This window comes from Lathyrus oleraceus, chromosome 4 (genome assembly GCF_024323335.1).
Source record: "Lathyrus oleraceus cultivar Zhongwan6 chromosome 4, CAAS_Psat_ZW6_1.0, whole genome shotgun sequence".
In the NCBI taxonomy this organism is placed as follows: domain Eukaryota; kingdom Viridiplantae; phylum Streptophyta; class Magnoliopsida; order Fabales; family Fabaceae; genus Lathyrus; species Lathyrus oleraceus.
The window spans coordinates 343,656,313-343,669,384 of NC_066582.1; positions in this window are offsets into that span (position 1 = coordinate 343,656,313).

Below are 13,072 nucleotides of genomic sequence, written 5' to 3' on the forward strand. Positions count from 1 at the left end.
CAGGTGGTGCATTAATTCTTGCAACTATGGATGGTGAAGAGTTCACTCGTCCTGTGAATGCCGACGCAATCAAGAAAGACTTCTCCTAAAAGATAAAAGAATAACTCGCTATATTGAAAACCCGAAAGGGCGGCTTAGGCAAAAATGAGTGTCTCGGTGGATTGAAAACCCTAAAAGGCGATCCAGCAAAAAGTTAGAGACATAAAATAGAAAAATTATCCCGGTAGATTGAGTACCCGACCTTGGGGAAATCTAGGTAAAATTTAGGGATCATGGCAAGTAACTACATTCGGCTAGATCTGATTGTTGAAGCAGCATAGCCTGTCACTTGTTTATGATTCATCATTCTCAACCGAAGACAAGAGCATAGTGGACTTCAAAGTTGGTAGGGAGAGTAGTGGTCATTATAGTCAATGTAGCCATTTTCCATGTAAAATGCCATTTTCAAACTTCGTAAAGATCCATGGAGTCTCGCCATTTGCAAACTACCATCCTATTAAATAAAGTTGAGCCTTTATCCAATTATTTGCAATTCTTGTTTGTTTTTGTTTAATAAAACTGTATTTTAATGATCATAATTTTGAAATAAATAAATCAATGAATAAATTTTTTTATGAAATAATAAGACATTTACTTTATGAACTTTGAATTCAAAAAGGATTGTCAACATCAATTTGAGGACGGTAAGTCTTGATGTGCGAAGCATTGTTGTCTTTCCCAAGCATTTATTTTATGGAGTTTGCTCCCTAGGTAGTTGTCATTCATCCCGGTAGAATTGATGTGTTGTTCTCTTTGCAGTTCATCATGCCCTCCCCAGCTAAGGCCTTCATTGATGCTTTCATCCCCAATTTGAATTTGAATCTTGGATCTCCGGTGAAACCTTTATTTAGTTTTCAGATCCCCGACACCATTATTTGGTGATTCCATAGCCATGACAGTTCCTCCCCTCAAAGTCCCCAGCTGTCTGTTTGATATGTTTGGTGCCTTGGAATTGGTTTATTTCTCAATCTCCAAGAAGAGTCTTATGATTGTTGTTTTCCTCTTGAGGAATTTATTGTTGATTGCCTCCTCGTGTGACGTGTGATTTATCCTGGCAGATTTTATTCCCCGGGGAATTGAACTATTCATATCCTTGATTGATAGATAGATAGATAGATAGATAGATAGATAGATAAATAGATAGATAGATAGATAGATAGATAGATAGATAGATAGATAGATAGATAGATAGATAGATAGATAGATAGATAGATAGATAGATAGATAGATAGATTGATTGATTGATTGATAGATCCCTCAGTTTGAAGATGTGGCTCCTCAGCATATCTCTCTTGTCCTCAGCGTGTTGGTTGATGTTCTCAGCAGTGCTTTCATTCCCCGCGGTGTTGCCAAGCTGTGTTTTCTCCTCTCCTAGAGAGTTTGAGCTTTAAGCAAGATCTGTACCGATCTTTGCTTATCCCCTAACAGTTATTTCCTCCTCTTTTGAGAGTCGAGTGTTGGAAGTTGGATATGTTTTTAATCCCTAATGATTGCTATTGATATATATATATATATATATATATATATATATATATATATATATATACATATATATATATATATATATATATATATATATATATATATATATATATATATATATATATATATATATATATATATATATATATATATATATATATATATATATATATATATATATATATATATATATATATATATATGAGCTTTGATTTTGGATTGTTATATCCCAACCTTCCTTGAGTACATGGTTGTGTGTTGTTCCCAGGGAATTGAACTATTCATATCCTCGATGATTTATTTTCATCCCTAGCAGGTTCTCTAGTTGGTGTTCCCGTCTTGTTGAGATTAGTCGAGTATCTAGTTGTGATGATTGGATCTTAAGTGTTTGTATCCTTTGTGCTCATTGTCAGCATAACCATATACATACTCATGCATATACATGCATAAACATAGCATCAGACATTTAATTATGCATTTTACACATTGACTTAATTTTTTCTGATCCCCTGCTGTGGAGATATCATCTCCCCATATAGATTTGGTGTGTTTGTCCTCCTTCAATGTAGAGTGGCAGCCCCTTAAATAAAAAAAGTTGATCCTTTCTTCTTTCCCACTGATTTATTTCCTCATGGATGATTATTATTTTGGTTTCCTCCCCAGTTCATTATCTGGATGGAACCACTCCCCTTGAGTTATGTCCTCATTGAGTTGAGTCTTGTTTGACCGTTTCTTTCTAACTCTTACCTAGATAGATCTTTTGGTCCCCAAGAGTTTATTACCCAGTAACTGGTAATATCGTTCTTGATGTTGAGTACTTTACCTATGTTAATTTACCCTAACTGGTAAAAGGTAATTTACTTCTTTGATTTCTCCAGCATGTCCGTTTCTGTTTCCCCAGCAAGTTTATCCTTGATATGTTTACCCTAACCAGTAACAGATATTTTTTTGTGCTGAGGCTATCCTTGATATGTCCACTTTAATTGGTGACGGATATTCTCTTGTTGGTCTCCAACCCAACAACCGGTAGTTGTAAATCCTATTATTTCCTAGCGAGTCTATCCTTGACATGTTTACCATAAAAGGTAATAAAGATTCTTCTTATGAAAGTTGGTGGTTTTTCCTCCTTTTTGGTAGTTTATCCTTGATATGTTCATCTTAACCGGTGACAAATATTCTTCCTTCCGAGTTTATCCTTGATATGTTCACCTTAACCGGTGACTGATACTCTCTTATTTGGTCTTCAACCCAGTACCCGGTAGTTGTAAATTCCATTTCCCCTGCTAAGTCTATCCTTGATATGTTTACCCTAATCGGTAACGAATACTCTCGCTGGCATTCATCCTTGATATGTTTACCTTAACCGGTAACGGATGTCCGTCTACTCTAGTGTATTATCTTCCTACCCAGTAACAGGTGGTAGACAATATATCTCTTTTTACTCTTGTGTTGAAGTTTGTTTTCTTCCTCATTTGAGTCTGGATTCGCATTTCTTTGTGAAATCGGATTTCCTTTTATGTTCGGGTATTTCAGCTTCGTTCTGATTTACGCCTTTCCCCCGGTGGAGGTTTCTTGCTATGTTGGTTTTATTCCAATACATGCATATTGTTTTCCCCCAGTCTGAGTCTTTCCATAGATTTATTTTCATGGAAATCCCCTCGTGTCTTCAGCAGTTTTTAAGTCGTAGTCTGGCCTACGCATAACTTTTATCCCCCGGAGTCTCTGTCTCCTCAGTGAGTTTTCCTTACAGAATGCATTGTGGTCCTGTGGACTTTCAGTCTCTCCCGAATTCTTTTCCTTTGCGGCAATATATTCCCCACAAAGATTAATTTTGCATTCATATCATATGCATTATGAGGTCTCTTAGGGACCAAATTTTGTTTCTTAATGTTTTTATTTAAGTCCATTCTACCGAGTTAATACAAAGATTTTAACCTTCACATCCTTGGACAGAATGTCCTTAAATAGGGGCAGCTGTAAGACACCAATTTTGACCTTAAGATCCCTCATGCCATCTCATCAACTTGGCATTAGCATTGGGATCACATTTTGATATCCTCCTCGCCTATCATTCATTGGGTTTGCATTGGGAGAGATTACCAAGCACATATGATTGTATCATACTTTATTTTTCTTTGTTTACTAACTAAAATATCAAAAATATATCTAGTGTAGTTTTGTTTCCTTTGTAGGTAGTGTCTATGTCCACCTGTGCCTCATCAAGCTCACAACTAGGGTTTGAGACCCTCAGTGCAAAGAATCAAGCAAGCAATTGTCCATTTGAGTTCTAAACATCATATATGGATCCCCATGTTCTTCATTTGTTATTTTAATCAAGAATTCACCAAGAGTTTGAAGCTTGTTTGTCAAGGAAGCCCTAATTCATCTGGGTATCTGTAAGACCCAAATTTTGATCCTAAGATCTCTCATGTTATCTCATTATTTGCATTGGCTTTGGGATCACACCTTGGCATCCACCTTAACCCTTATTCATTGTTTCATACTTTGTTTTTCATTATTTACTAACCAAAATACCAAAAATATGATTATGTATAGCTTTGTTTCTTTTATAGGTAGTGCGTGCATCCACCAATGCCTCATCAAGCTCACAACTAGGGTTTGAGACCCTCAATGCAAGGAGATCAATCAAGAGATGGTTCACATTGGTTCTAAACATCATATATATGTCCCCATGATCTTCATTTATCATTTTGATCAAGAATTCATCAAGTGTTTGAAGCTTGTTTACCTCGGAAGCCCTAATTCATCTGGGTGTCTTGTGTGACTTCTGTAGCGGGAAATTCATGATCATCAAGCTATTGACAAGCTAGAGATCAATTAACAAGAGTCTCCACCGCGCTTTTATTGTTTCCAAGGGAAAAGGGAAAAATCACGAACAAACCCCAAAGAGTAAGAAGTTTTCAAATAAAAACTAATAAAAGTTAGAGATCACAGGTAAAGGGGTTGGTTACACAGAGGGAAGGTGTTAGCACCCAAAGTGTCCTAGGTACTCCTAGGGAGCCCTTTTTGTGTGCATATGTATTTTGTACAAAGTGATGTTCACACACAAATAGAATGTGGGATGAGAAAAGAATTCATTAATTGCATTTTTTGTGTTTGACAAGACCTTCGGTCTTGTGCCTACGTACCAACATAAAAATGAGGGATCAAAACCTCGTAGTTCGTGCTACAAATTTCAAAATGAGTGTGTTGATTTTAACAAAATTTAAGTTTGAAAGGCACAAATGCCTAAAATGATTTGAATGAGTTAGTTCTTTTTGGCTTTTTGAAAGTTTAAGTCAAGTATAGTTAAGTTTATTTACAAGTTTGATTTAAGAAAAAGAAGTTTGAAAATGCAACGGCATAAGGCCAAAGTTTCTATCTTTTTCAAAAAAAGTGGTCAAAGTTTAGAACAAAAGTAGTTCATACAAAGAAGATTTTGAAAATTGAGGGAGAGAATTTGGAATTAAAGAAATAGGGAGAAGATGAAGAGACTATCCTATGTACAAAAATTAAAAGTCTAGAGTTGAAAAGATCTGACCAAATGGGTAGCAATCCAATACACAAGTATGTCAACAGAAACCCAAAATTCCCTTGGATTTTTAGAATCAAACAACACACAAGTGCACAATTATATCAATCTTGAAGAGCGAAGGCATCAAATAAAGATGGCCTCATCCAAGCTTATCCCTTCATGATCTTTTTCAAAATAGCCCATCTACCAGATGAATTCCATAAGTCACAGGTTCAAAATAACTGCTTCACAATGATTATTTTGCAGATGAACTTAGAGAGATCTTCAAAGATGTATCAGATGAATTTTAAATTGCAAGCACTTGGTTCTTCAACAATTTGGCATTGGCCAAGTCCATTAGCAAAGGAAGGTTGCCTAAGTTCTAAGTCCATTTGTCCAAGATCAAACCAACAATCCACTCAAAAGTTTTTTAGGGTTTTTGTTATTATTATGTGCATTAATGGTCAAAGACCACACAAACAAACAAAGTATACACAAACAAAATATATCACACAATATGGTCCAAATGGACAAAGTGAAAATTGCATTAACATAAACAATTAGAATGATATGAATAATGGCAAATGAAATAGAGTGCTAAAAGTAAATTGCATTAAAGTAAAAGCTTGAAGTTAAAAGTTAGTAGTTAGTAGGTTAATAGTTAGTGTTATTTTGCTTTTCATTTCAAAACATTCTTGGGAGAACACTCAACCCACTTATCACAAGCATGGATCCTTGAACCAAAACGTCTTCCAAAGAAAGGAAAGAAGACCAAGTTTCCACACAACACCATGAAAGAGGGGAGACTTACAATCTCACTAACTAGAATGCTTATGCCTTTTATGTCGCAAATCTAGCGCTATGTTAAGCAATTGTAATTGGACTTATGTAGAAGTCATAACTATTTGAAGTCGGGCAATAGACTTTTGGTGTTAATGCATGTTGGAGACATAGTATTATGAACTATGCTCATGAAACATACCACACACACAAATGTAAATTTTTCAATCAACTAGCATTAGGACTTTGAGATGTCATAGGCCAAATGGAAATAAATGAATGAAGAAGAGGAAAGAGATGAAGCGGGAAGGGGATTAATGAGACCACAAATTGGTCAAAGGAGGACTTTTACCAAATTAATATCATTCATTCATTTTGGGAGATGGAATGTACATTCCATCAATCCCCTAAATCCAATCATATTAACTTAACAAAGTCAAATCAACCTTGACCAAGGCCCAACAACAAATAGAAAACTCAAACAAGTCAATACAAATGGTCAACAAAATTAAATTGGCATTTATTCAATTAAAAATAATAAAATAGTGCATTTAAATCAAATATGTTTTGTTCAATTCCTAAAATCTCATCAAAACACCAAAGAAATGGCCATGAGATTTATCATAGGTTAAACAAGGTCAAATGACCTTGGAGAAAAAATATCATAATTTTTGGACATTTAAAAATATTTTTAAGAAATTAAAAATAAATGCAAAATAAATTAATTCATGAAAAATATTAATAATGATCCAAAAAATAATTTTAATTCAGAATATGAAAGAGAAAAATATTTGAAATTATTTGGTGAAAGTCCCATATTTTTTGGATCAATATTGAATTTAATATGAATTATTGAAGAAAATGCAATTAAAATGAAAATTCATAAATTCTAAATTACGTGGACCATCAGATCTCCCTCATTAATTGAGGTGGCAATTCTGATGGTCCCTAGCACGCGTTCCACATGGATGTTAGTCAAATGCATTGTACAAATGGTAATTAAAAGGGACGGTCAAGATTAAAACATAATATATGGATCATGTGGTTCACAGCCTTGCCAAGTCATCTCCGGAGCCAGAGCTCCGGTCATCTTCTCCGGCGGACCTCACCGGACTGGTCAACATGAACCATCACCAAAAAGAAAAACAAGGACATGATCTTGAAGAAAAAATGGAACTGAGCTCGAACCTGACCTCCATTCACTCCAATTCCAAATATATTGAGAGATATGGGGAATTGAAATTTGAGGTACATGAACTGAGTTGCTTCGATTTGGCCTCAAAGCAACTCAATCTTCTTGCCTACATTGGTAGGACTTCAGACAACCAAAGAATCAAAAGAATTGAGCAAGAATTTAAGAGAATCGAAGAATTTAAAATTTCTGGAAAATACCTTCAATGTAAGTCTGGATTCGATGGATCTTGATCTTGCTTGTGCTTGGACTCACTCCACTTGCTTGCAGGGGAAAGATTGAATGGTTTATAAGCAATGGATTTCTGGAGAATTGAATTCCAAAACAGTGGAGATTCAAGCTCAAATTCAAACGAATTTATCAAGTTTATCCTTTGAGAATGAAGGGTTTAAAGTGGGGGATCAAAGCTGGCGCCAATGTCTTGTGAATTCTGAGCGATTGAAGCACTATTTATTGCTGAATTAGTTGATAATTGCACACTCTCTTTGACTTTCCAATTTTGGCAAATGATGATGCAAGTGTGCATGGGCGCGCATAGGCCCTTGAAATGATTGCTAGAGGTCCAAATTTGAAGATCAGATGCTTTGAAGTAAGCTTGGATTTCATGGGAATTGAACATTGATGCTTGAAGTTTGATCCATGCCAAATGATATCAGCCTGTTTAAGCCATGCGCAGCCTATTCATATCAAGTCCAAAATGAATGAATTTAAGCTCTTTGGAAAGGCGAGACCAAGAGGAACAAGTTTGATATTGAAAACTTTTTCATTTGGAGCTTGGAACTTGGAGAAATTTGAGGTGGAAGTTTGGAAATATTTGACATATCAAAAAAAATTTAAGTGTTAAGCCATATGTCTAAATATTCCACCTTGCTTAACTTTTTATAGGAGCTTCAAATGAGAAAAGTGTCTACATAAACATTTTAGATCTCTCAAAGACCTTTAAAATGGTCACCAATTTCATGTCATTTGGATTGTAATGATAGCGTTATGCATTTTTAAAGTTTCGAAAAATCACTTGATCAATGGTATAGGTCAAAAGTGACCTATAATGTAGCCTCATATCACATGCTCAAAAAAGTTGAATTAGCTCCCACTCCAAACATCAAAGTTGAAGTAGACACATTTAATTTGATTTTGCAACTTGGAAATATTCCATATCATAAAAATTGAGCAAGTTATGGCCTTGGGAAGTTGACTTTCAAATTAAGGTTTAGACAAAATGACCTATAATGTTTCAACATAGAAAATGATTTTCAAAGCAAACCTAGATCTAGGTCTCAACATGAAAGTTGTTTGGAATGCCATTTAGAGAAATTTTTATCTTGGGATAATTTTAATATGGTGAACATTGTAGGAGATAGGGTCTAGGGAGACCCAATTTTGATCAGATGAATTCATCTGGCCAACCACCATCAACCAACTTGCTAACCTTCAATTCTCTTGACTTTCTTGGCTCATGGCAGATCATATATGCATAAGATGATGAATTTTGAAGTGTCCCTTGAGAAATTTGATCAATTGGTGAGATAGCTTATTGGAGAAGTTACTCAAGATACCCAGTCAAACTAGGGTTTCCAAGGCAAATCACCCTCAAACTCTTGAGGAAAACTTGATCAATATAACATGTAGAGAACATTGGGACTCATATATGATGTTCATAACCATTCTTGAATCAATTATTGGTTATGCTCTTTGTTCATGAGGGTCTTAAACCCTAGATGTGAACTTGATGAGTCAATGAGATCGTGCCCTTCCTACCAAAGAGTTAGGAAAATAGAAAGACATACTTTTAGTATTTTGGTTAGTGAAATGATAAAATACATTTCACTAATGCTTATGATGGAATTGCATGAGGGATCTTAGGGTCAAAATTGGGGTCTTACAGCTGCCCCTATTTAAGGATATTCTAACTGAGGAGGTGAAGGTTAAAATCTTCGGCTCGACTCAGTAGAATGGGCTTAAATAACAACATATAGAAACAAATTTTGGTCCCTAAGAGACCTTATGATGCATGTGATATGAATGCAAAAGTTAATGCTCTGTGGGGTAATATTTCCACAAAGGAAAAAGAAATCAGAGAGACCGAAAGTTCGCAGGAGCATACTGCATTCCGTAAGGAAAACCCACTGGGGAGACAGAGACTCTGAGGGGATAAAAGGGACTTATGCGTAGGCCAGGCTACGATTTAAAATTACTGGGGGACTCGAGGAAATCCATATAAAATGGAAAGACTCAGCCGGGGAACAACAACATCTGCAAGGGATACGAATAAGTCAGAATAAAACTGACATACTCGATTCATGCAGGGAAACAACGATTTCACTAAGGAAAACACGCACTCAACTCAACTGAGGAAGATGAACTTAAACACAGGAGGAGCAGGCGTCTATTATCTACTACCTGTTATTGGGTAAGGAGATAATAAAGATCTGACATGGAGGACATCCGTCATCGGTTAAGATGAACATATCAAGGATGACTCGTTGAGGAAATGCCAAGAGGGAGTATTCATTACCAGTTACTGGGTAAGAATAGCCTTGCTGGGGAAAACTGCAGAAATAGGATTTACAACTACCAGTTACTGGGCATAAGACCAAGGGTGAGAATATCCGCCACCGGTTAAAGTGAACATATCAAGGATAAACTCGACGGGGAAGAAAAATCCGGCATCGGTTAGGATGAACATATCCAGGATAGACTTGCCTGGAAATGTCAAGGAGGATACCCGTCATCGGTTAGGATGAACATATCAAGGATATACCAACTGAACAAAAAGGGAGGAATTACATCTATCAAAAACTGGATAGAAGAGCGTCAAAGAGAAAACCTATCACCGGTTAGGATGAACATATCAAGGATAGACTTCGTGAGGAGACAAAGCAGGGTTTACAACTACCGATTACCAGGTAGAAGACCAATCAAAGAGAAAATATGTCACCAGTTAAAGTGAACATATCAAGGATTAACTTTGAAAAGGGGAGCAAAAATAGGAATTACATCTATCAGTTACTGAAAAGAATACCAAAAGAGAGAAAATCTGTCACTGGTTAAAGTGAACATATCAAGGATAAACTCTGCACAGGAAAAAGTAGGATTTACAACTACCGGTTACTGGGTAGAAAACCACAAGGAGAAGAAAACTCGTCATCGGCTAAGATGAACATATTAAGGATTAACTCTCTGAGGAACAAAATAGGGATTACAACTACCTTTTTACTGGGTAGAAAACCAAAGAAGAGAATATTCATCACTGGTTAAAGTGAACATATCAAGGATAGACTCCTGCGGGGAAAGAAAAGATATTTGTCACCGGTTAAGATGAACATATCAAGGATATACTTTCTGGGGAATAGATCCGCTGGGGATTCTACTGAGGAGTAAAAAGGGTACTTTTACCTGGTATTGGGCAAGAAGTAACAAACTTCAAACTAAGAAGAATATTACCAGTTACTAGGTAACAGACTCTTAGGGGACAAAAAATATCTATCTAGGTAAGAGCTAGAAAGAAACAATCAATCGAGACTCAACCCATTGAGGAAATAACTCAAGGGGAGTAATTCCATCCAGAAAATTTACTAGAGAGGAAACTGAAATAAAAATCATCTACGAGGAAACAAAATCAATGGGGAAACAGAGAAAGGTTAAAGTCTTTCTGCCTAAGGGGCTGACACTCTACAATTGAAAGAGGACAGACATTAGATTTGGTATGGGGATAACGTACCGCCATAACAGAGAATAAGAATCTCAAACAAATCAAGTATGAAGATGCGAGATATGAATTTATATGAATGTATATGTATATGTATATATGATGATTATGCTGAAAAAATGATCGCAAAGGATACAGAGGTATCGCAAAGAAATTGAACCACCAGTACAATCTCTAGTCAATTCACAAAATGGAGACGAAAGTCGGAGAACAGAGAGATTAACATCCCAAAGGCTCAACCCTAGCTGAGGACGAAGGAAATCTGCTGAGGATAGAACATCCAATCTCTGGGGAATTTTAGGTCAACACTATAAAAATGAGAGACAACCCTACAGAGAAAACAATCAACAAATGCTGCTTAGAAACCAGGAGGAAACTCTGACTAGGAGCAAAGATAAGCGGCGATTGATGGAGACACGAAAGCAATCTACTGGGGAAGATCAAACATCTTTGATGAAGATCCATCTGCTGAGGAAACACGAACTCCGCTTGGGAAGGCTGAAACTCTGTTGGGGACAAGGACACACCGCAGAGTATCTGAATCAACCAACTCAGCTAGGGATAAAGGAAGAAGTTCTTCCAGGGATCAAACACTCCACCGAGGAACTAAATCAACACAAACGTCTAGGGATACTCGAAGGGTTAACTTCTTGGGGAACCTCTGATGATTCGCACTTAAGGACCTGTTGTCCATAGAAATGTTGTTGATATTCTTTTTACTTGCTTCGGAAAAAATTCTTGCTTTTATATTTTAAAGAAATCTTTATTTTGATTTAAAAAGTTTAATTTTAAAATGATCATAATAAAATTTAAAACTATTGGCTGAAGTAAATAAGAGTAGAAACAATTGGATAAAAGTTCAACTTTATTTAATAGAATGGTAGTCTGTAAATGACAAGACTCCATAGATTTTACAAAGTTGAAAATGGTAATTTACATGGAAAAGGGTTACATTGAATACAAATGATCCTTAATCCCTTTACCAAATCTTGATATCCATTGTGCTTTTGACCATTGTCGGGGTGATGAATTGATGTCAAAGTTTCTCCAAAACATTGAAGATCAGCAGAATGGAGTTACTTGTCATAATCCCTAATTTTTGCATAAGTTTCCCCAAGGTGGGGTACTCAACTTATCGGGAAATTCTTTCTGTTTTATGTCTCTAATTTTTTCCTGGATCGCCCTTTCGGGTTTTCAATCCACCGAGACATTCATTTTTGCCTAAACCGCCCTTTCGGGTTTTCAACTTAGCGAGTTGTTCTTTTATTATTATTTTTTTAGGCGAAGTATTTCTTGACTGCATCTGCGTTCACAGGACGAGTGAACTCTTCACCATCCATAGTTGTAAGAATCAATGCACCGCCTGAAAAGGCTCTCTTAACAACATATGGGCCTTCATAATTAGGAGTCCATTTCCTCTGGAATCTGGCTTGAACGATAAAATATTCTTGAGCACAAGGTCACCTTCTCTAAATACACGAGGTTTAACCTTCTTATCAAAAGCTTTCTTCATCCTTTGCTGATATAACTGACCATGACACATGGCAGTCAATCTCTTCTCTTCAATCAAATTCAATTGATCAAACCTGGTCTAACACCATTCAACCTCAGTCAACTTGGCTTCCATGAGCACACGCAATGAAGGAATATCAACCTCTACGGGGAGCACTGCTTCCATACCATATACAAGAGAAAAAGGGGTTGCCCCTATTGAAGTGCGGACGGATGCACGATACCCATGAAAGGCAAATGGGAGCATCTCATGCCAATCCTTATACGTGACAACCATCTTCTTGATAATCTTCTTGATGTTCTTATTCACAGCTTCAACAACCCCATTCAACTTGGGTCTGTAGTGAGAAGAATTATGATGTGCAATCTTGAAGTCTTTGCACAGAGCTTCCACCATATTGTTATTTATGTTCGATCCATTATCAGTAATGATCTTACTTGACATACCGCAACGACATATGATTTGATTCTTGATAAACCTTACAACGACTTGCTTGGTTACATTTGCATACGATGCCGCTTCAACCCACTTTGTGAAGTAATCAATTGCCACCAAAATGAAACGATGTCCATTCGAAGCTTTGGGCTCAATCATCCCAATCATATCAATTCCCTACATGGAGAAGGGCCATCGGGAAGAGATAACATTCAAAAGTGTCGCAGGAACATGAATCTTATCTGCATATATTTGACACTTGTGGCACTTCTTCACAAATTTGCAACAATCAAATTCCATTGTCAGCCAATAGTAACATGCTCGTAACATCTTCTTCGCCATTGCATGTCCATTGGAATGAGTACCAAAGGAACCTTCGTGCACTTCGGTCATCAACAAGTCTGCTTC